Source organism: Equus caballus, chromosome 15 (genome assembly GCF_041296265.1).
Source record: "Equus caballus isolate H_3958 breed thoroughbred chromosome 15, TB-T2T, whole genome shotgun sequence".
Taxonomy (NCBI): domain Eukaryota; kingdom Metazoa; phylum Chordata; class Mammalia; order Perissodactyla; family Equidae; genus Equus; species Equus caballus.
Window position 1 is genome coordinate 69,571,478 of NC_091698.1, and position 23,355 is coordinate 69,594,832.

The 23,355-nt window shown below is 44.1% G+C and overlaps 1 long non-coding RNA gene across 2 annotated transcripts in view; it reads left to right on the plus strand.

Moving 5' to 3' along the window:
- The first annotated feature begins 3,129 nt into the window (after positions 1–3,129).
- LOC138917871 (uncharacterized) overlaps positions 3,130–23,355 on the plus strand; it is a 28,999-nt gene continuing 8,773 nt past the window's right edge. Inside the window, exons 1-3 of one of the 2 annotated variants that reach the window (XR_011426463.1) lie at positions 3,130–3,486; positions 7,036–7,265; positions 8,850–8,951. This is a non-coding gene — a long non-coding RNA (uncharacterized lncRNA). The remainder of the gene's footprint in view (positions 3,487–7,035; positions 7,266–8,849; positions 8,952–23,355) is intronic. The other variant, XR_011426464.1, reaches the window with a different exon arrangement.

Below are 23,355 nucleotides of genomic sequence, written 5' to 3' on the forward strand. Positions count from 1 at the left end.
CCAGGAGCGAGAAGGCCCCAAGCTACCAGGGAGTTTGTACTAAGAATGGACTTCAGTACCCATCAAGGCCTCTGGAGCCTTTTCTGCATCGCCAGGTCCCTGCACAGAGCTTGAAATAGAGGGATCCTTAGTAAAAGGTGCTGAGGTGAGTTAACCGCTGGTGCTGCAGGCTTAGTACTCCCGAGTTTCGAGCAGGTGATAAACCACAGAGCTGGAAGGATGGATCAGAGACTCTGGAATCCACCCGGCATTCTCTAATAATAGCAATTACTATTGAGATTATTCATTGAGAACTTACTGCGTGCCAACAACTTTAACATTTTACATAGGTTATCTCAGTAATACAATGATTTTTGCGAAATGGGTACTTTGTATGCCCATTTTACAGAAGTGGAAACCAAGGCTCAGAGAAGTGGCTTGCCCAAGGTTACTCAGGCAGGATGTGGGGGGTTGGGATTCAAACTCAGGCAGCCAAGTCCAGAGACCACGTTCTGAGCCTCCAAGCAGGTCCGCCCACAGAGAACCTGTACCAAGGCCAGGGGGAGTCTCAGGCAGCCCGAGGCTTCTGGTCACCTGTTCCCTGAACTGATACCCCAGTTCCTTGACATGTCCACCTGCCTTCAGCATTCGGACTTTCCTTCCACTCCTTTCTCCCTCCTCTCCTCATCTGCCTATTTGATTTTCTCATTCTTCCTGTTTCCCACATTTTCAAGGATGCTCTCCCTCTATTTTCCCCCTTTCCCTCCTCTCTGTCCCTAGTTTTTTTTTCTCTCCCCTCTCCAAACTGTTCCTCCTCCTCCTCCTTTCTTCTCCCATGCCTTTCCCCCACCATCTCCTCTCTGTTTCTCTTGCAGCAATATTGGCACAACCATAAGTTGGAGTAGAAAATCATAGCATGTGGAGGGGAGCTCGGGTGCCCCCACAGCCATCAGTCCTTTCTCCCACTCAGGACGAGCCCACCAGCCCAGGAAGTCGTCCATTCCTATTTACTGGGCATACAACGGTGAGGAGAAGCAGACATTAACCAAACGCCCTCATTGCAAATGTAAAATACAACTGGATTAGGACAATTAAGCAATCGTGGCACTAGAGAGAGCCTGGCCCTAATGATAGCCAGCTAAATCTTAAGGAGACCTTAACTCCGTGTCTGACACTTACAGGTGATATCAACGTCTCAACTTATTTAAAATTCACAATGATTGTCTGAGGTAGGTGCTATTATTGGTCCCATTTTACAGAAGACCAAACTGCAGCATAAAGAAGTAAAATGATTTGCTCAAGGTCACAAAGCTAGAAACCAGCAAGGTCAGAGTACAAACCCTGACGCTGGGCCTCAGAGCCGGTACTTTCAAGCGCTGTGCTATGTTGCTGAGAAGTCAGGGCAGGCTTTCTTGAGGAGGTGACAATGAGGCGAGATCTAAGGATAAGCAGAGCTGTGTTTGGGCTGCCATAAGAAAATACCATAGACTGGGTGGCTTCTAAACAAGAGAAATTCATTTCTCACAGGTTTGGAGGCTGGGAAGTCCAAGATCAAGGTGCTGGTACGTTCAGCGTCTGGTGAAGACCACTTTTTGGTTCATAGATGATCATCTTCTCTCTCTGTCCTCACATGGCAGAAGGGGCAAAGGAACTCTCTGGGGCCTCTTTTTTAAGAGCACTAATCCCATTCATGAGGGCTCTACTCTCATGACCTAATCACCTCCCAGAGGCCCCACCTCCAAATGCCATCTCACTGGGGATTAAGTTTCAACATGTGAATTTTGAGGAGACACGACCATTTCATCTATAACAAGCTGAATTATCAAATATGCAACAAAATGTTGCTCTTCCCTCATGCCCACGTGTATGACAGACGTTACTAAATGACTACAGCACCCCTTTTCTCAGATGGGGACTCAAGTGCAGTTCCAAGAAGCCCCTCCTGATTGATCAGAATTGGTCCCAGAATTGAAACCTATTTGCCACCTAGCTTTGCTAATCTGAAACCAGCAGGCAACCGCAAAACCCTTTGAGGTAGTTTTGAAGCACCTTCTCTGCACCAGTGAGGCAGCCACCATTGATTAGGCACTTACCGTGTACTGCAGATTGGTTTTTCCAACATGGTAGTTACTTGAGCTGCCTGGACCGGGTCTTCATTCCCTGGGAACAGAGTGATGGGAAGTGTGTGGGGGGGGGGGGGGGGGGGGGGCGGGGACCTGGAAGGTCTGTGAGCTTCAAGGGGAGTCATCTGGGGAATGAAAATCACCTGTGGACCTGGCATCAAGCAGAGGGCTCATGTGTAATTCAAGGTCTATAGAGTGCTTCATTGTTGCACCAACTCAGGTTCCGTCCTGGGGTCTCTGAGTCCTCACTGACTCACAGCCAAATAGACATTATGCCGAGAATGGTAGTCATGGCTGGTCCTAAACATCAGCTTCGGAGCAGAGAATTCAAAACATCTGCTCACATGCTGACCTCGACACGACATCTCTCCTTGTATTCCCGCCCTGACCAGCTGCTTGCGGGCAGAGCCCAGCTCCCCTAAAAACCCGGAGCAGAGGGCAATGTGTGATGGGGAGGGGGCTGCGGCAGCCCAAACAGGGTCCTTAGAATCGCTTACACCTTAGACGGGTTCCTGCATTTTACTTAAGTCCTGCTGTTGTTTCAAGCACTCATGTTACATATTGTCTTTTTAAAAAAATATACATTTAGTGTGGTTAGACTTGTATGAATAGATCAGTATGATATAAGTGATATTTAGTAACCGATAATTACTGCGTGTTAGCCATCTGCTATTCCTGAGGGTTTCACCAAACCCTTTCATAAAAGCAAAATGATACTCCGCAGCCAAATTATATAACATTAACAGAATATTTTATATGCGAAATGCTGTATTTCTTTACTTTTCATTCAACTAAAAATGTACACAGTCAGTAACGAGCCATTTCAGCTGCATATTTATCCAAAACATTTCATAGGCAAAAAAAAGTCAAGTGAGAAAAATAACAGTTGAGCCACATGAAGGCTAGAAAAAACACATTAGAAAAGGGATCCTCATTACAATAATAAACAAGGGCCCAATTAAGGCTGCCACACGCAGGGCGGGTCCGTGTTAGGCAGGGAAAGCCTGTGCTCGGAGGTTCTGCCCTTGACTGTGAGAGCGTCCCCAGCACGCTGACCAGCATTCCCGGACTGGGGCTGCCTCAGAGGACACATCAATGACTCCAGCCATTTTGCGGCCTCTCATTTTTGGAAAGTGTTTCTTCAGTGTAAGCAGAGCCTGCTTTCTAGGCATGTCTGAGCGCCCACCTCATGGCCCTATAATCCTCACTATCCTGGAACTTGCGGCGGGCCGGTGCACGAGGAGGAGCAGGGCAGAGAGACGCAACGGCTCCACCACCCACAACATGTCCACGAGAAGACGCATCTCGACACCCGTGAATCTGGGCTCCGAGCCCCCTGGATTGGGGAGACACAGTGTGGCTCCTGGTTAGTGGCATTTGGCAAGTAAGTGTGATGTGTAGGGCCTTGGGTGGGAGGCAAGGGAAGAGCTGGCACCTGGAGCGGTGGGACGAAAGTGTAGTGTAGTGCTCAGTTACTTACCTACTTTAAGCCTCAGTTTCATCATCTGTAAAATGGGAACATAATAGCTACCTTTGGGGTTGTTTGAGGATTAAACGAGATTATATATGCCAAGTGCTAAGCACAGTGTCTGGCCCCTAAGAGTCATTTAATAAATGTTCGCTATTACTATTATTACTAAGCTTATGATCTACTTGAGTAAATAACACATAACCACATGGAATAGTAGGGAATAACCACGGAACAACATGGGAGTGAGTGTGAAACACTCCAGTACAGACTAAATTCAAGATGTAGAAAGGTTCACAGAGGGAGAATGCGAGCAGAGGGCAAGTGGCACCAAGCAAGGAAGGCTGCCTGGAAGAGGCAGATTTCACATAAGGTCTTCTCAGGGTCAGGTCCTAGAGGATGCTGGGTCATCTGCAGTCCCTGGCAAGGGTCGGTAGGCCTCTGGAGACTGATTTATTCCTCAGGTCTCGTGTTTACCCTGAGGGCTCCAGCAATCAGGTCAACAGTGGGGTCTATTTCTGGTAACTTGGGCCCAACAGAATAGGCTTTCTTCCAGGGTGGACAACAGAGGAGGGCAGGGAATTCATAGAGGCACCTGATGTCCTGGTGTCAGCAGTTTACTTCTAACTAACCTCGGAATTGCTCTATGTGTGCTTGCAAGAGCTCCCAGTTTACCTCCTGACTTCTTAAAGGGCCCAGGGCCTTTTTCATATGAACATTAAAGAACCTCCCAAATAAGAGGTAATCTATATTTAATACTGTTACTTGGCTACTTCCCCCTCCATACATATTCACACAGAATGAGAGAGAGAGGGGACATGGAGGGGAGGGGACATGTCAGTGGCGAGCCCGGGATTACCAACGGCTACCCAAGGAAGGCAGTGGGCAGCATCCTTGGCCTGAGTCTGCTCCACTGACTGGAGAGCCAGCAGCAGTGTGGCAGGACTCGCATCTCCCATCTTTTTACCCAGAAATGTGGCTCCCAGAGCTGTGGGATCCACATACCCACAGCTGCCTGCCAATCATTCAGCCCGCCTGCGTTCGGGAATGACTCACCAAGTAAGGTTCAGACTCAGGGGCAAATCTGCTGGCCCATTGGCTTGTTCCAAGATCCATTTGGTCTGCGAGGCAAGTGATGCACGAGGCAGCCTTCTCTGCAATTTGACATGTGGCTGAAAAGCTCAGTTGAAATTCAGTGTTAAAACCCAATGTTCTCATAAAGATAGTAGCTATTTAAAGGAACTCTGCTTTTCAGAATGAATAATTCATGTTAGTTTATCTGGTTCAGGAAGTCGGCATATGAGGTTTTCTTAAAGTGGGATACCTGTGTGTTGTGTATATTGTGAACACAGTCATTTAAAATAGGTGCTAGACGAAGGCTGCACCACGGATTTCATAGTAAACACCGGAGCCAAACAGATGGCCTTGGCATTTATTGAGCATTTACTGTGTACTCACCCAATGCAGGAAGTCATGGGGAACATGAAAGGAAGCATATTCCAACTCTACAGACTTCTGTCTCCTCATCTACAAAATGAGGAGCTGGATATAATGATATCTCATATACACAACTTCAGCCCTAGAGGCCGATGATTATGCGGTGTGATCTGTGCCCTAATGGGCCTCAGAATCTTGCTGGAAAGAAGTACAACGCACACCTTCCAATGAAATAACAATGTCACAGTGACTAGAGGTCAGGGAGGGAGGGGCTATGGGGGTTAGAGAAAGTCTCAAAGTCCTTTCTCCATGGGACATGGCAGGTCTTCAGTGATGGAAAAAAATCTCCAGGGAACCAGTAGAGGGTTGAATCTAGTTGGAGGGGACAAGCTTGGTGATGGTAGGGGACCAAGCGGGTACTTGCCTAGCAGGGTCATTGGGAGATTAAATGAGAGGATATGTAAAGAGGCCAGCACAGTGCCTGGTGCACAGTAAGCACTTGTCACATGTCCAAACACAACTGCTAGCGAGTGACACTGGATTACCTTCTGCTTAAATCGCGTGGGTCTAACACGGCTGAGGAGGGAGTCTCAGAGGAGCAGCTGGAGAGGTGACACAAGTGAACCAACAGGGCAGCTGCACTGAAGGGTGAGAGCCCCTCAAAGATGGAGAAGTGGGCAGCTCTGGCACCAAGATCCTTCTCCATTTAGCTGTTTTTCACCACAAACACCTGCCAGGCCCATGTAAACAGCAGCCCCGAGATCTTGGAGAGCTCTGTAGACAACATTTGGGTTAAACTGACCTCTTGGAATGGTCAGGAAGAATTTCACTTTAAAAAATAAATTTTGCACATTTTTTTGGTCTTTATTATTTATTATTAATCAGGGCACAAAGTTGTTTATTGAACGGTTTGTGCTCTTCATGCTGTTCCCAAGAGGTCAGTGGGTCCAGCAAACACCAAGCTTCTGAAGTTATCCACAAACCAAAACACCAAGAGGCCTCTTTAGAGAACTTGCCTGGCCTTCTGTGGTCAGCTCTCACCATGTTCTGCGACTCTGGATAGATTCTCAGCCAAGGACATCCACGCTGTTATCTTTCTTCTTTGAGTTCTAATTAATATTATTAAGCTAGCTATCATTTATTGAGCCTTTACTATGATCCAGGTACATTTATAGAGTATTAAATTATATTATAAGATAATTTACATTGGTCCTATGAGATAGGTTTATTATCATGTCCATTTTACAGGTAAAGAAATTGAAGCCCAGATTCACACAGCAGGCAAGTGGCAGAAAGACTGAAATCCAGGCCTGTTCTGATTGAGTCTTAATAACTATACTTGCCTGCCTCCTAGATGATGGGGCAATTGGATATCAGGAATATAAAGGGGAGGTGAGGCAGACGGATGAGAAAAAAATGGGAAGGTTTTCAATGTCACCTGGAAAAGAAAAGGAAGATAAGGGACACAAACAGAGCCAAGGATTCGCACTTCCTTGGCTTGAGGGCGGCAGACACATGGGACAGAGGAACTGAGGCCACACGCTTTGGCAAGATGTGTACCATGAACAGAGCCCACATCCCACAGTCCTGGGTATTTAGGGACCACATGGGAATGAGAAATGCCTAAACAGAGGGCACTCCCAGTTTGGGCTGTCGCAAGCGCCTGGATTCATCAGCGTCTTAGCGGAGGGAGAACTCCCACCCTGGGAGTCAAGGCCCCAGAGACAGGAGCCGGCTGCTCATGACGGGGAGTCACAGAATGGGAAAGCACTGGACGTCTGGAAGGAGGACAGACACAGAAAATAAAACCCCTTAGGTGGGCATTATCTGCAACAAAGCAAAGCAAATTTACAAGCATATTATGGAAACTGCGGGAGAGGGAAATCATAGAAACTTTCTAGTGAACAAGGAAATTGGAAATGGAAATTGGAATCTCCCAGGACAGCACCGATTCCTATTAATTTGAACTGTGTAAAATGTTATTGATAGTGTCTTTGTTACTATCTCCTTCTTTCTGCTTTTTCTTAGTGATTACACAAATATTCAAAAGGCTTCCGAGGGTTCATTCTCAACCTCCTTGCCCCAATCCTATTTTTCCTACAACGTCTTAAATTTCTGAAACCCCAGCCCTCCTACACTGGAAGTTTTCCTCCTGCCTGAAGAGAGCCTACTATGTACGTGATGTGCTCCTGGTGGGCCGAAACTGTGCTTTTCCATCTCTGGAATCCCTAGCAGGCTAAGCCTGGAATGGGCAAACAGTAAGTGCTCAATAAATACCTACCGTGTGATGAACATTTCATAGTTTTGGCTCCCCCGGTTGTGTGACAATTCTGAGACTCACACTGAAAAGTGGCAGGAGAAAGCAATTGGGCCCCAGTTTCTGCCAAGACGAGGTTGTGCACGAGGCCTGTCCCAGCGTGGGGAGGTCTGTAGGCTGGAGAGGAGCCTGTCAGGATGTGCCCAAAGTCGCTGCATTTTTCCTGGGTGGCAGAGCTGGAGGATGATGGAGGTGGGGGTGGGGGAAGCCCATCACGAGCAGGACTACGAAAATAAAGAGCGACCTCGCCTGTCGTGGACCAAGCTGACCCCCTATGAGATACAAAGATGGCTCAGGGCCTGCCTGGGAACAATTCCCTTGGTGTGGACCGCAAACTTGGAGGAAAACGGAAGAGCAGAACAATTTCCCATTCACGAAGAGAATGAGGAGCCAAGTATCTTTTCAGTGAGTCAGCTGTAGGCAAAGGGATTTATTTATAATATTATTATTTGGTAGAAAAGAACTTACTATGGCTGAATGTAAAAAGTATTTTTTGATAAGTTAAAGAGATTAAGAAAAATCGGGCCGATTTTGACAGAGAATGGTGTGTAAACGAGAAGTGTTATCAGTGAGAATCTGGCACCAGCTCCATTTTGTGATGGTGAAAAATATCAGTATTATTTACTAAGAAGATTAGGGTTGAATTGGAAGAGAGGCTGGTTGTTGTGTGCAGATGGAGATAAGATAAGGATTTTACCTTCTCTGCAGAGCCAAATGCAGCGCACACAGCGCTGTTATCTCGGGGCTGGCAAGCAGGGGGATATTAAGATGTACGTTGTAATTACCAGTGGCAGGAGCAAATTTCATAGCGACTATTTTAAACCCTAATAAAACGCCGGCCTTTAATTATACAGCTTTGAAATATTTTTCTCAGTTAATTGCAACGGGGGAAAATAAAATCAACCTCATATTTGAAACTGACTCTCACAGGGAAAGCCCTCGGCCTGGCGCTCCGGCTGCCTCTGAGCACCATGCCATGGGTGGAGAGCTGCCTTGGTGCCGAGTTTCCAGGCTCCGCCGACGCCCTCCCTCACTACCCACACCCCAGCCTTGTATGGGGGGGACACCATAAGAAAGGGTGAAGTCTTTCCGTGTGGAATTAGACACCCCCCAAAAGCCACAAGGTCATTTCTTCTGGAAATGAAATCTGATTTCTAGAAGCCGGAGGCAGGTGGGATTCAGGAGAAAAGAAGGGAGGGCTCGAGCGGACAGGGTGGGGTCTCTACCCGCAGAGGCAGCAGCCTTGGACGGTTGGACCCTCCTCCACCTCCCCAGGGGGCATACTGAGCCTGTCGCCCATCTTGGTCCACACCTCTCCGACTTTCAGGTTCTTAGATCATAGTTTCATGTCATTAACGCCTCCCTCTCCTTTGCCCCACACTAATAAAAATAATAATAGCAGTTGTCCTCGTCCTTGGAATACCTCCTGTACGCGCCAGGCACTGCCCTAAGCCTTTTGCATCCACATAAACTTCTGAGCAAGAGGCAGGTTCCTCTAGTATTTACATTTTTGCCTACATTTTAGAGTACTGTTACCGAGGTCCAGAGAAGCAGTCAGTGTCCAGGATCGCCCCCAGGGTTGCCATCCAGGTCCACTTGACCGCAGAGCCCTGCTCACCGCCCTCAGGTAAACTCACCTCTCCTTCAGCCCTCTCCTTTTCTCGGCTCATCAACCCCTTCCTCTGACTCCCCGCCCCCATCCCCTTCCGGGCACTGCGCCAACTCCACGCCCCTGCTGGGAAATTTCAGAGACCCCTCAATGCCCGCAGGACGGCGGTCAAACATCGCGCCTGCCCCTCAGGCCTTCCTCAGTGTGGTCCTGATAACCTTTCTTCACGCATCATCCACTTCTTTCTCACAAGAACCTTCTAGTCCCAGAAGGTTGACCTACTGCTGGAAGCTTCTCACCACTCAGCTCTTCTTCAAAGCCCAGTTCAAACTGCTCTGCTTCCTCAAGCCTGCCCCGGCTCGGCCCCGTGCAAGCCCCCTCTGTGCGCCAGTCCGTGGTCTGACCCGCTTTCCCTACTTGCCTTCTCGCATTACTGAGAACGTCAGCTCCCGAGCGCAGACGGTGGCTCTGCTTTGCTCCTACTGTATGCCCACTTGCACACGCACCGTTCGTCTGAGGCCCTGCTATCATTTGCTCAGTAATAATCGTCAGTTATCCTTCAGTATATTTTGTTCTGTTTCACCTGGTGGCTTATAAATGTCCTGCTGGCAGGAACTATAATGTGAATTCCTTTCACAATCCCAGCCTGGACTTGCCAGAGGTGCCCTTAATAGGAAAGGTGCTTGTTTTGCATCTGGGTCCCATGAAGTGAAAAAACCTGTGGGCAGGAGGCCAAGAGATGTCACATCCTTAACTAGTTTGTATCCCCTTTCATCACATAACCCTAATCTCGTCACATGTAAAATGGGGCCAGTAACAGCTACCCTGTAGAGGCTGGGGTGCCCAGATCCAATGACTATATGGGCTGAGAAAGACTTGGCCAGGAAGCCCACAAGCAAGGCTACCTGTCCTGTTACTAATGTAACTGTGTAACTTATATAACCATGTAACATGACTATGACTACCTCTTTTCCCAGCGGCTGCCAGATGCTTTAAAGTCCATTTTGCTGGCTGGCACCAAAAAGAAAATCTCTCCCCCTCCTCCACTGGCACCTGGGCCCTGGCTGCACATAGTGCTGTGGGTAGAAAGAGGGTACAACACCAGGGAACCATGGCCTGAGCTCTGGAGGAAGTGGGAGGGTCCTCCCAGAATCCTCCCTGGGGCTGGGGTGAGGCAGGGAGAGTCGGGTACGGGGAATCTCTCCTCAGAGGAAGGAGACGGTCCAATCAGATACTCAGCTGTTTGGACCATTTCTCATTCAGGGCAAGGGTTGGAGGCAGCCCGTCCTCACAACGAAGGGAGAATTTATCAAAGCCACCAAAGGGACCCATTAGTTTGCCTTTTGGCTGCCAAACTGTTATTTACAGGAGAAAATTGCCTTCAGGTAGAGCACAGACGGTGGGATGTCCTGGGTTCCTATGGTCCTTCTCCCCAAACTCCTGGCCATGCTCCTCGGGCAGGGTGTAAAAGGAATGTTTACAAAGCAAATCCTACTTCTCCATTAAGTCACACCTTATCGTCTCAGAGTTCTTCTATTTAATGTCTTATGGAGCCTCTCTGACCTCACAGCTCCAACCTTTCTGTCAGATACTTTGTGATCCAAAAATAGATAACGGTCTTAAAAGTACCAGGAGCCTCCTCCCCTCAGAAGGTTTTGGAAAGACTCTTTCCTACAGAAGGGAAGAATTCTTTGGTCCACAAATGTTTGTCACCATCAGTATATATGTTTATCAGCTACTGGCTAAATGTACCCATTTGTAAATTTCAATTTTTTATTACTGATAACAGTAGCCAATGCCAATGGAATTTTTTTTATGTGCAAGGTACTGGGCTCGAGCTTCATTTAATCCTTGTAAAAGCCTCTGATGTGGATACTATGATTATCCCCATTTTACTGATGAGAAAACAGAGGTTTAGAAAAGTAGCTAAGAGCGGACTGCTGAATCCAGTCTCATTCTAAAGCTGTGCTCTTAGCCACTGTGCTGTGCAGCTTCACCTGGGGCCAGCCTGCATTATTTGAGTGTGTGTGCACAACCAGGAGTATTTGATTACACATATTTAGTGCACACTCTTACATGTGTGTGTTCCCTGCAATCTCGCACGTCCCACTCTTACCGATCCCGGCCCTCTCAACTGTAATGACCAGGGCTTTGTGACTCCCCGGTTTGGGGAGGTCAGGGCCCACTCAGCCACACTGCCTGGCAGCAGCCCTTTAGCCAAATAGCAGGAGCCAGCTGGCACGTGCTCTCTGTCACAGAGGTCGGAGATTGCATCCCAAGCAGGCATCTGTCGTGGGCAGCTGCAGCTGGCCCTGGGGTTGCAGCCTTTGTGGGTGCTGGCTGGTGTTGGGGCTCTCACTGTTCGAGAAATGATTAATACTCAGACACTATCTTGATAGCTTTAGGAGACACCCCTCCGTGGACCAGGATGCTACTGGTTGATATAAAATGATATATTCTTTTCAATCTATTTCATGGTGGCAGTAATTCAGACAAGGAAATGTCTTTGCCTTCTACTGGAGCTTTATGCTGCTTAGAAAGAAAAAAAAAATCACCAAAAATGATGAAGAGAATTTTTCAGAGAACTTAATACATTAGCAACTGGGAGCTTAGAAAATGAAACACTTTCTAAATTTCCCTCCCTCCAGAACGGTAATGATTATCTCTCCCTCTTCCAAAAGCCACGCAGCCCAGGGGAAGGATGCTGAGATAGAACACAGCCGGGGGAAGGTCTGAAAATACGACGGGGTTTTTCTGATTTTTCATCCAGAAGCAGCTCCATTTATTGGTTTCCTTGAGCAATGACCCATTATTTTTGCAGCCTGCTCCGAAGGGGTAGAATACATAATTTGAAGCCATAAACAAAAACTAACTTTTAGATTGTGTTACAGCTTTGTTCCTCCCATAGTCACAGTGTTCTTCAGTTGCTTTGTCCCTGCTACAGGATACCACAACCAAAGCAGCCCTTTCAAACACCTGTTACTGCTGTGGCCTCCCTGCGCGCCGTTTTTGCCTTCCCTTGGCTGCAAACGACAAGCTGAGGCCATTGGTAATGGTAATATTTTAAGAGATTCCCAAAACTTCTGATTTTGTAGTGAACAGAATTCAACAAAATCTGAGCCACCCATTTGCCAGGGGGAGTCTGTGGTCAGATATAAATGGCCAGCAAGTAGCTAGTAGCTAGAAGGGTCTGAGACTTTGAGGGGATTTGGTGACAGAGAAACTGTGATCAGAGAACTAAGTCTGCGCATTTACTGTAAGCTCTTGTAAAACATTATTTTTTATCAAAGTTATACAGGCACATAGTTTAAAAGTAAAAAATGTAATTCTATGGGGCTGACTCCCAACTCCCTTTTCACATTCCCCAGAGGACACAATTTCAAATCTTTTAGCAGCTTCTTCCATGATTTACTTCCATTTATCTAAATAACATGCTTATGCTGTTATGTCTACATTTTAGAAATTACTATTCCAATTTTAGATCCTGCCCACTAACTTCTGAAACAGGAAGCTGAGGTTGGGGCTCTCTTACATCTCTTTTCCTCACCCCATTCACACTTGCTCACTTCCCACCAACACTTTCTCTGCCCCCTGTGCTTACAACCTAGTTAGATCATAATTTTTGATGGGGTCAATGTTTAGTGTTTACTATGATTATGAAAAGAATTACTTTCTGTGGATCTATATGTATTCTATGGTTACATTTCCTTTGTTATCTTTACTTTCCTTGTTTTCAGTGGAGTTAATAATTGCCTCTCTTTTCCTTACTTTACTATATACTTATCACTAATTCATCCCTAAATGTTGTAAATCTTGTCTTGATATGTTTAATACATTAGGAGTTTTATTAGTTTTATTTTTTCCCTGGACACTTTCGTCTCACAGCTCTCTGTCCTTCTGCTTCCATCTGGACTGGGTATTCCCTGGGCTGTTGTGCAGTTATGGTGTTGGGATCTTTTTTATGATTATCTCAGTGATTCCCTCAGCTTTTCTCTTGTACTGGATTCCTTGTTTTTGGCATCCAATATCTTCCTCTTTCTTGGTTTACACCTTCAGAAACTTCATGGTAAAAAGATATGTAAGATAAGGAGGAGGTGACTTTTTTGAGCTCTTATATGAATGAAAATGTCATTATTCTGCACTTACGCTTGATTGATAGTTTGGCTAGGTATAGAATTCTAGGGTAGAAATAATTTCCCTCCAGCTTTTTAAAGCCTTTCTCTACATCCTGGGATTGCCTACTGATTCTGAAAATATTAAACCAGCCAAATAACGTCAGTGATTAGCATAGTGATAACCTACTGCTAGATTTTAAGAACAAGGAGAGAAAAATCAAAGGGTAGGAGATCACCCTTTGGCAGGTATATATTGATTATGAAAATAGGAATGGTAGCATGAATTTACCTTGTTCAAACTCCCTTCCTTGCTTAATGACCTTCAATGTCTCTCCCACTCTGTCTACAGAGTCAAGTTTAGTCTTCTCTAAACAGCCTTCCTAGCAAGCCTACTCTGGTCCAGTCCAGATAAGTTATTCTTCTTATTATCCCCTGCTCCCTTTTCCTCTTCACCAGCCAGGAATTCTCTTCTCTGAAGGTTTCCCTCTTAACAACAAATCCTACACATTTTTAAGGCCTATTTCAAAGCCCATCTTCTCTGTGATATCTGGTTACACTGATGCGCCATACACTCTGGATTGGCTCACTCACATTCCTTCCATTCTCTTTGTTGATAGAGAGATTAGAAAGATGCAAACTACATTTCTGAAATTTTCTTGAAGCTAGTGTTCTGGATTTGAATTGGATTCTGCCTAACGACATACACTCACACAAGATTTGGAATGGAATTGAATTGATTTGGAATTTGAAATTGAACATTCACCATAGCATGTGAAGAACAAGAAATGAATGAGGCCAAAAGTAGAAGAAAAGTTTTCCTCCAAGCTGATCCTCAAGGGATCACTTTGTCACCCTTGAGGTTGACTACTGGGGTGAACCAGGATCTACTTACTTCATTCATTTAGTCACTCAGTCCTGTTTGCTGAATGAAGAAAGAATTAATGATCACTAGAAAGTCAGTAGAGATTTCAAGGACTGAGGTACTCATTAATCCCCTCCCCCAAATAAAAAGAAAAGAATGTTTCAGTAAACAGATCTGTCCTGGGGAGTTCAGAGTCATCACCTACAGTGGTGGCCACCGGGTTGACGGCAGACATAGGGGTGGATGGTTAATTCACCTAGCTTATCCATCTACAGAGTCCCTGTTCAGTTCTGCCTGGCTGGAGGCATTTTGTTTTGTTCCTTTTGGAAGCAAGTTTCTCTCCCCTCAAGCCTTCCTCACTTCATCTGGTGTCCAGTTCATTTTCCACTCACAAGTGTCATGGGAATATCACTCTATAACAGCAACACTTGTGTATTCTCCCAAATTGAGCTCTGTGAAGTCCCTCATTGTTCTTTAGGGAACTCATGCATATCCGCCATTATGTGACTTCTGATACAGAGAAGAAAAGGAGAACTCTGTTGAGAGCATTTGACAAGGCAAAGACAACATGTTCCCAAGTCAGATAAGTCAATCTTACAGCTATTCACAAGGAGTTCCTTAGAAAATGGCATAAATCTAAATACCACCTCAAATTTTATCTGTAAGGAAGCAATAAATATATGATCAAATCTATAAATAAATGTTTCAAAACTACATGCAGCAGTTAATGAAATAACCGCTAACAGTGCTCATCAGGCATCATGGGGAACCAGAAGGGATGGAGGAAAGGAGGGGACCAGAAGCAGAAGCAATAACTGAGTTACATTAAAATGTACACACATGATTGAGCAGCTACTGTGTGCTGTTTTCAAGTACATTGCCTCATTTAATCCATATCTTGTGACTCATATATTATCAACCCCATTTTTCAAAAGAGAAAACTTAAGAGTCAGAGGAGTTAAGTAATTTGTCCAAGGCCACACAGCTGGTATCTGAGCTAGGATTTGGACCCAAGCCGCTTGATTTCAAGTCCTAGGCTCAGTTTCAGTTTTTGTGTACTTATGTGGGTCCCGGAATACAAACAGATGGTGAGAACCAGGGAAGGAGTTGGAAGAGGCACGTGTCCCTTAATGGTTTTCAGATGAGTGCTAAGGGAAAGCTAAAGGGATAAGAATTGTTTAGCCTGGGAAAGGGAGTATCTTACCGCTTGTGGTCAACTCTGTACTACAGGAACATGGATGGGAGTTAGATGAGCAGAAGTGTCCTTTATCCAGGAAGAGTTATACGTATTTCTTAGGAGTCCTTTGACCCTGGAAGAGATTCTTTTCAGTCTGGAGTGAGTTAGGGAGGCTTCCAGAAACTTGGAGGCAGAGGGGGGCATCAGTTTCCTTACCTAAGCTCATCCAGAGCACCTCCATTGTAACTAATTAGGTCCATTGGTTTTCCCCATACAAAATAGTTTGAAAAACCAGGGTGGGACTGCACAGCTTTGAATCAACTGTCTCATCAAGGTTTCGGTCATTTTCTCACATGTTCTTTCACTCAGTGGTGAGTATTTATTGCGTTCCAGTTAAATACTCAGCTCTGTTCTTACCCCTATAACTCAGAAAAGAAAAGAAGCTACTTAGGCTCTACCTCAAGAAGTTTACCATCTTAGAGAAAAGACTGGAAACACACAAGTCAGTTAAGGAACAAAGCAGAGTAGAAATGATCAAGTGCCCAAAAGAATGATATTGGCTATACAAATACCATATTGTATTTATTTTTAAAGTAAATGGGGGGCTGGCCCCGTGGCCGAGTGGTTAAGTTCATGTGCTCCGCTGCAGGCAGCCCAGTGTTTCGACGGATCGAATCCTGGGTGTGGACATGGCACCGCTCATCAAACCACGCTGAGGCAGCGTCCCACATGCCACAACTAGACGGACCCACAACGAAGAATACGCAACTATGTACCCGGGGGCTTTGGGGAGAAAAAGGAAAAAATAAAATCTTTCAGAAAAAAATAAAAATTAATTAATTAATTAAATGGAATGGTTAAAATGGCAAATTATATTTTAAATATGTATATATTTTTTTAACATACACACACAGTAAATGGAAACTTATCTCTTTCATGGGAAATGAAATAGACATTTTTAGTAGAGACCAAACTAGAATCATTGGTCCTCCTAAAACCATCATGGACAGTGGCGATCTTGATTTGGAGCCCCACATTATATCTAACATGTGTGTGTGTGTGTTTTCCACATGAAACATTTTTCACAAAATGCTTGTTACACTTTTAAAATTTTGCTTTGAAAGTTATTTGGCTCAGAGTAACTCATTGAAGTTATAATTGACGATTGTTTTCGGGCAAGATGATACCCACCCAGGAATTTGGGGAAGGGGCAAAATCTAGTTTACAAATTATTTTCAAATATGATATTTTTGTGAATAGGATAAATGACAAAAACATGACATATTGTAGATATTTAATCTAGCAAATATTAATTTTTATTTTCAGGTTTTCTTTTAGAATCAAGAGCCAATATATATGTTTTCCATATGATTGTTGAAAAGAAAACATGTAGACCCTAGGATTGTATCCACGTGCCCATGGATAAAAACGACCTGGGTTTGGTATGGAGGACAAAAATAAGAGGAATGCTCTAATAAATGTAAATATAATATGACATGGAAGCTTCCTCTACTCATTTTTTCTCATCCACTGAGAGTCACACACAGCAAAAAAAGCACAGAAAGTATGAAGAGTACTGATTTCCACAGAATTGGTTCTTCACCTCACGTTCTTGGAATTACTTCTGTGTGGTGATACTCAGAGGCAGGGGGATGCACTTGGCGGCCACAGTGGAGCCTATAAAGGTCAAATGCCCATAAGAAGCAAGGATACCAATGAAGAAGGACACACACCTTACTTGGTCATTACCAAACACCCTGTAGTTTCCAGCAAAGTGACTGGGGACCCCTCTCCCACCCTTGTCCTCAACTCCTCGTCAGTTTTGGGTCCCTGTAAATCAAACTAGTATCTTCTAAAACTAGGTTTTAGATGTACCTCAATAGCACTTGCCAGCTGAAGTATATTTAGAATACCTCACCTTTCTGTCTTGGAATTACGTCCAAAATGAATGCCTCTGCTAGTCTTCGCACACTTTCAGGAAGACAGTGTGGCTACTCTCCACCGGGGCTGTGAGGCAGGTTGCTTCACAGTCCTTTCCATTTATTACAGGCAGGGACACGGAGAGAGGGGAAAACTGGGCTATGCCATGAGGCTCAAGGCTGCTTACTGTGCGGGCCCGGCTGTGCTTGGTTTGCAGACTGGAAGTAGGATGACGTGAGCTGGTGTAGGAGAGAAATAAAGGGCACAGTTCTACCCCAAGGGGGCTGTATTTAGTTGGGGAGACAGATGCAATGATTGAGTACAACCACAAGAGGTAATAAGGAAGTCCTGGATTGCATGATCGCCACTGCAATTTAGAGAGGAGAGGGATGGAGCCTCCGTAGAAATTATGGTAATGGAACCAGGCCTGGTTCGCCCCCCTCAGGCATGCTTGAGGCTGTTTATCTACCCTGTTGAATCACTCAGCTTTTCCAAGTTTCTATCTCTTTATGGACTCTTTCCTCTCTTCCCTCTCCCAGAAATATTGGCAAGCTTCTTTAGTCATTTGTGTTTCTTTAGATTATCAAGGCCAGAGGTATATCTTCTCTGATAGATAATGGCCCTCAGTTAAAACTAGCAAAAGCTATTTTGCTTGATGTATTAGCGCCCTATTTTAAAATAATCCTATTTCCTTGATTCTTTAGTATTTACAATTTTTGTAAGTACCGATTATATTTTCTAAGTCAAAGTGGGGTAAAATTAGTGCATTGTATCCTGTTGTTGCCGCTTTCTGGAGTAGTCAGTCTTACATATTTGAACAATACCACCCCGGTGTAATTTTAAAAGGTAAGAGCTTGATTCTTTAAAAAACACTTAGCCGGGCAGTGTGAGCTCTCTCTGCGGACCCTCACATTAGGAGTGTTTTACATATATCACACAAAAGGAAAAAGCGTTCGGAGGGAATCGGGGCTCATCTGAGCTGAGAGCTGGACCTGCTGAATTGTGGCAAATGGGCCTGTTTCTGCCAGCTGCACACTGTCAGCCAGGTGACATTTGAGTCCATCTTCCATTAATGGGCTTGTGGTTTGGGGAGCGACTGGCACAGGCATGTAAAAGTCAGGCCCCATCAGAAGCAATGACCCTCCTGCGTAGTCCCCAGATAATCAAGACTATGCATTTACCATGAAGTTCCTGTCAACTCTGCAGCAGCCCACGTGGGCTTTGCACCTCACTGCTTTAGGTTTTCTAAAATTCCTGAAATAAAGAATTAGTGATACACTAGAGGGCAGTGGCTTTGGGTATTCTGATACTTGAGTGGAGAAAGAGATGAGTGTGAGGTGGAATAGTCAGGGAAGGCTTCCTGGAGGGGGAGGACTTCAGCAGAGGCTGGAAAGATGACCATGATTTAGATGGGCAGAGCAGAGGACAGAGACAGAACTTGACCTTGCGCTGATGTGCTCGGATCCCAAGCATGGCCTTCACTTAGCTGTGGGAGGTCATCCCTTTGGGAACTTATTAGATGCCAGCTCCTTGTCTGTTGTGCCAGACTGATCATTTTGCTGAGTGTTCATCCAGGGTCATGGACTCTGCCCCACCTCCTTTTAAAATCTTTAATTTTAAAAAACTCATAAGAGCATAGAGGATAATATAATGAATGCCCATGTCATCCCAAACAGGCAAACATTCTATCATATCTACTCAGATCTTTCTCTAATGAGATGACTTTTACAGATAACGTATTTTTCTATGTCTTCCCCAGTTCCATCCTCCCCATGAGCAATCATTATAACGAATTCTGTTTGTATCCAGTTAATGTTTTTATACTTTTGAAGTGTGTGCATTTTTGTTGGCCTAGTCAAAGATTATTTTCCTTTATTTTTTCTCAAGAAGTAGGTGCTGTAAGCATCAGACTCTAAAATGGGGAATGGGCTGAGTGGAGGTGGTAGGATGGAGGAGGCTGGGAAGGTGGGGGCCCTTGATTTATAACGTGTCCTCCATTGTTCCTTGGGACATAGACCACATGCCTACTGAGGCTGTAGTAGGAGGAAGAAATTCAGAATCTTGGTGTGCTAGCTGCTTTTTATGCTTTTGGTAAAGTCCTGCAAGAAACAGACGGCTAAAGGCAGTTCTCAAGCGGAGCAAACGGGGAGACTGAGCAAGAGAAATGTGAAAGTGTCTTGCATGTCCCAAGTCCTCTCCTGACAAACTGGGCCTTGGCACTTAAGACTGAAACAATTACTTCAGACAGAGGCCAGTAGACTGAAGGACGGGGACCGGACATGGCTTGGAGGCAACGGTTCTCAGAATCAAAGAGTGTGTCCAGACAAGATTTTGGCTTAGGATTGTTAGCCCATGGAACTCACTGGAAGCAAATAGACAGGAATCTGCTAAGGGAACTGTATTGCCAAAGAAATGCCATGATTACTGACAACAACCTGTGACTGGATGTTCTGCCTCTCAGGTAATTCCTCGGCTTCCGAACTCCTGCACTAAGTGTAATGTGTTCTTAAAGCTGTGTTAAAGTTATTCTCCCTAATGTCCACCTCAGGTGTGGCCCTAAGGATGAAAAACAGGGAGATTCTCCAAGAGAGCAGATTTGCCAGGTGAGGTGACAGAGGCTCTCACAACATGCTCAGCATGTGGAGTCCGGAAGACTATGATCTGTGTTGTGTACCGTGGACCAGTGATTACCGTGTGTGTATGCATGTATGTTTACCTTCTTTTTTCCTTTCCTGAATAGGAGTTTTTATTGCATTTTGGATATTTCGGAGATGGATAATATATTTTAGCCCTTTGTCACTGTACCATAGTTGCAACTACCTGGACATTACACAGAGCTCAGATGCCACCACCTCCCTCCCCCAGTGGATACTGGGATATGGCGTCTGCTTCCACCATACTGAGACTTGATTGACAAGATTTACATCACCCAGAGATCCTGGACCTGGATCTGGATGCTGTAACTGAGTGACATTTTGAGTTGTCTCTTTCTTGTGAGGGGGATGAATGCATTTCATGGGGGTATGAGCATTTTGTACACTGAATGTATGGGTAGGCAATGGGATGGACTGTGGGAGATATTATTTCTTGCTGTGAAGGACTAACCAATTGATAGACAGCATTCATTCTGATCTCCTTCTAGAATACCTTCCTGTACTGCAGAGGCTGGGAGGTTAAAAATTAAATTTCCAGGAATCTCTTGCAGTTAGGATTCTGGATGATATTAGGTTCTACCAATTATTTGCACTTAATGCAAAATTTAGAAGATAGTAGTGTGGCGCACCCCTCTGCTTTGTTTTGGGCTCTTTTTCTGCTGGCATGCAAAGTTGTGGAGATGCCATGGTCCAGTATCTCTTATGTGTGTGGAGTGAGTCTTTCAAATATTGAAAGATATTTGCAAAGGTAGGGACAGCTGGACTATGTCTAATGTCTAGGCGGTCGTGACTATGGCAGTGGTTTACAATAGAAGCTTCCTGGTTCCTGAATCACAGCCATGGCTGTGTGTTCTTGAACTCAGTATTTCCCTGGTGGCCTCCTGATGCCCTGCCTTCCTTTTTGTGCTAGAAGCAGCAGCGGCTGGACCATGGTATTCTAGGACTCATTCTTAGAGCCTCATTCCTTGGCCTGCTGCTCCAACCCTCTACAGATTTCATAAACATCTAATTCTCTGTGTCAAATATCTAGAGTGGATTTTGTTTCCTAATTCCTGACTGATATAACTACCTACACATTAAACTTTCCTGCTTCTTCTTCACAGAGCCCTAATTTTGTTCTGATGTTCACCTTTTCCCCCACATTGCTTGGTGATCTAAGCCAGTCTTGACAATTCCATTTCCCGTGTAATTGGTTTGGAAAAGAACACTGATGCAATTCTGGACAAGGAGGAGGTCCAGAGGGGAGGTCTGCTGGGTGGTCTGGTTAAGGCATCTCTGCTTTATGACAGAGACGTATAAGACAGAAGTGGTCCTTCTCTTTCATCGGATGTTGTGTCTACATGTGTGCCTGGGATTGTGGTAGTCATATAGTGCTCAAGAGAGGAATTAGTCTGAGGAGAACACATTTAAGACTACTGAATTAAACGACAGACAAGCCCAAGCCCTTGATGACATATTTAAACTGCTGAATTAAAAATCTTAGGAAATTAAGGTATTGTGAAGTATGCCCCAATTCTAGACTTCTTGTTATGTTGAGATAATAAATCTCTTCATCCCTGAAGCTATTTTGAACTAGAGTTTCTGTTACTTGTGTTCAAAAGAGCCTAACTAACAGGGTATCTATAAATAACTGTATATTTTACTACACATATGTAGCCATAAACAACATATTTTGCGTTTTTTGAAATTCACTTAAATGAAATCATATGGTTTGTAATGTTACACAATTCTTTTTTCCTCTACCTGTTTTCCTGATCTATCTACGTTGATACCTTTAAATACAGTCCGTCCATTTTAACCCGTTTATGGTAGTTTGTTGAATAAATATAGCACAATTTGTTTATTCCTTTTCCTATTAATGGACATGTAGATTGCTTCGAATTTTTTGCTATTATAATGCTGGAATGAAGCTTCTTCTAACATCTCCTTGAGCACATGTGCAGGGGTTTTTCTAGGATATTTAACTAAAGATGGATCTACCAGGGCATAGAATATGCACATTTCACATTTTGCTAGATATTGCCAAGCTGCTCTCCTCAGTAGTTTTGCCGATTTGCATTCCCGTCAGCACTGTGTGAGAGTTCCTAGTTTCCATGTCCTTTACAACATTCAGAATTTATTTTCTTGTGTGTGTAAAATGATCTCTTTTTGTGATTTTGATTAACGCTCCGTGATTATATTGAGGCTGAACCTTTCAAAATGTGTTTTTAAGCTATTCAGGTTTCTTCTTACAGGAGTCACGCATTTTTCTATTTGGTTATTTGTAGTTCCTTATTCTGAATGGTAACCTTTGGATTGTGACACACAATGTAAATATCTTCTCCCAATCTACTGCTTGGCTATTAATTTTTTTATGGTGTCCTTTGTTTCACAAAGTTTTCCATTTTAACATGAAGTTTTTTCAGCCTTTTCCTTTATGCTTTCTCAGGGTGGGTGTGTTTGTGGGTGTGTCTTCTAAAAAAATCATTCCTTACTTTGTGGTCGTAAATTTATTTTCTTCAAATAGCTTTAAAGTTTTATTTTTTTAATTAATAAACTTTATTTTTTTAGAACAGTTTGAGGTTCACAGAAAAATTGAACAGAAACTATGGAGAGTTTCCATATACCTCCTGTCCCCACACATGTACAACCTCCCCCGTTATCAACATCCTGCACCAGATAATGCCATCTGTCCTCCACTGTAGTATCATACAGGACAGTTTCACTGCCCTAGAAACCCTCTGTGCTCTGCCCATTCACCCCTCTCTCCCCAGTAACTACTGACAGCCACTAATCTGTTTACTGTCTCCGTAGTTTTGCCTTTTCCAGAATGTCTCATGGTTGGAATCATATAGTACGTAGCCTCTTCAGATTGGCTTCTTCCACTTAGTAACATGCATTTAAATTTCCTCCATGCAAAGTCATGACTAGATAGCTCAGTTCTTTTTAGGGCTGAATAACATCCCATTGTCTGGATGCACTGTAATTTATTTATCCGTTCATCAACTGAAGGACATCTTGATTGCTTCCATGTTTCAGCAATTATAAATGAAACTGCAGGTTTATAATTATAAATAAATGTGCAGGTTTTTGTATGGACCTAAGTTTTCAGTTCATTTGGGTAAATATTAAGGAGCACAATTGCTGGATCACATGGTAAGAGAATGTTGGTTTTGTAAGAGATCATCAAACTGTCTTTCCAAGTGGCTGTACCATTTTGCATTCCCACCAGCAATGAATGAGAATTGCAGATATTCCATACCCTTGTCAGCATTTTTTGTTATCATTGCGTTGGATTTTGGCCATTCTAATAGGTATGTAATAGTATTTCATTGTTTTAATTTGCAATTCCCTAATGACAGATGACGTTGAACATCTTTATATGCTTTCTTGCCATCTATATATCTTCTTTGGTGAGGTATTTGTTTAGATCTTTTGCCCATTTTTAAATTGGGTTTTTCATTTTTTTATTGAGTTTTAAGAGTTCTTTGTATATTTTGGTTAATAGTTCTTTATCAGATGTGTCTTTTGCAAATATTTTCTCCCAGTCTGTGGCTTTTCTTCTCATTCTTTTGACGTTGTCTTTCACAGAGCAAAATTTTTTAACTTTAATGAAGTTCAGCTTATTATTTCTTCCATGGATCATGCCTTTGGTGTTATATCTAAAATGTCATTGCCCACCCCAAGGTCACCTAGGTTTTCTCCTATGTTATCT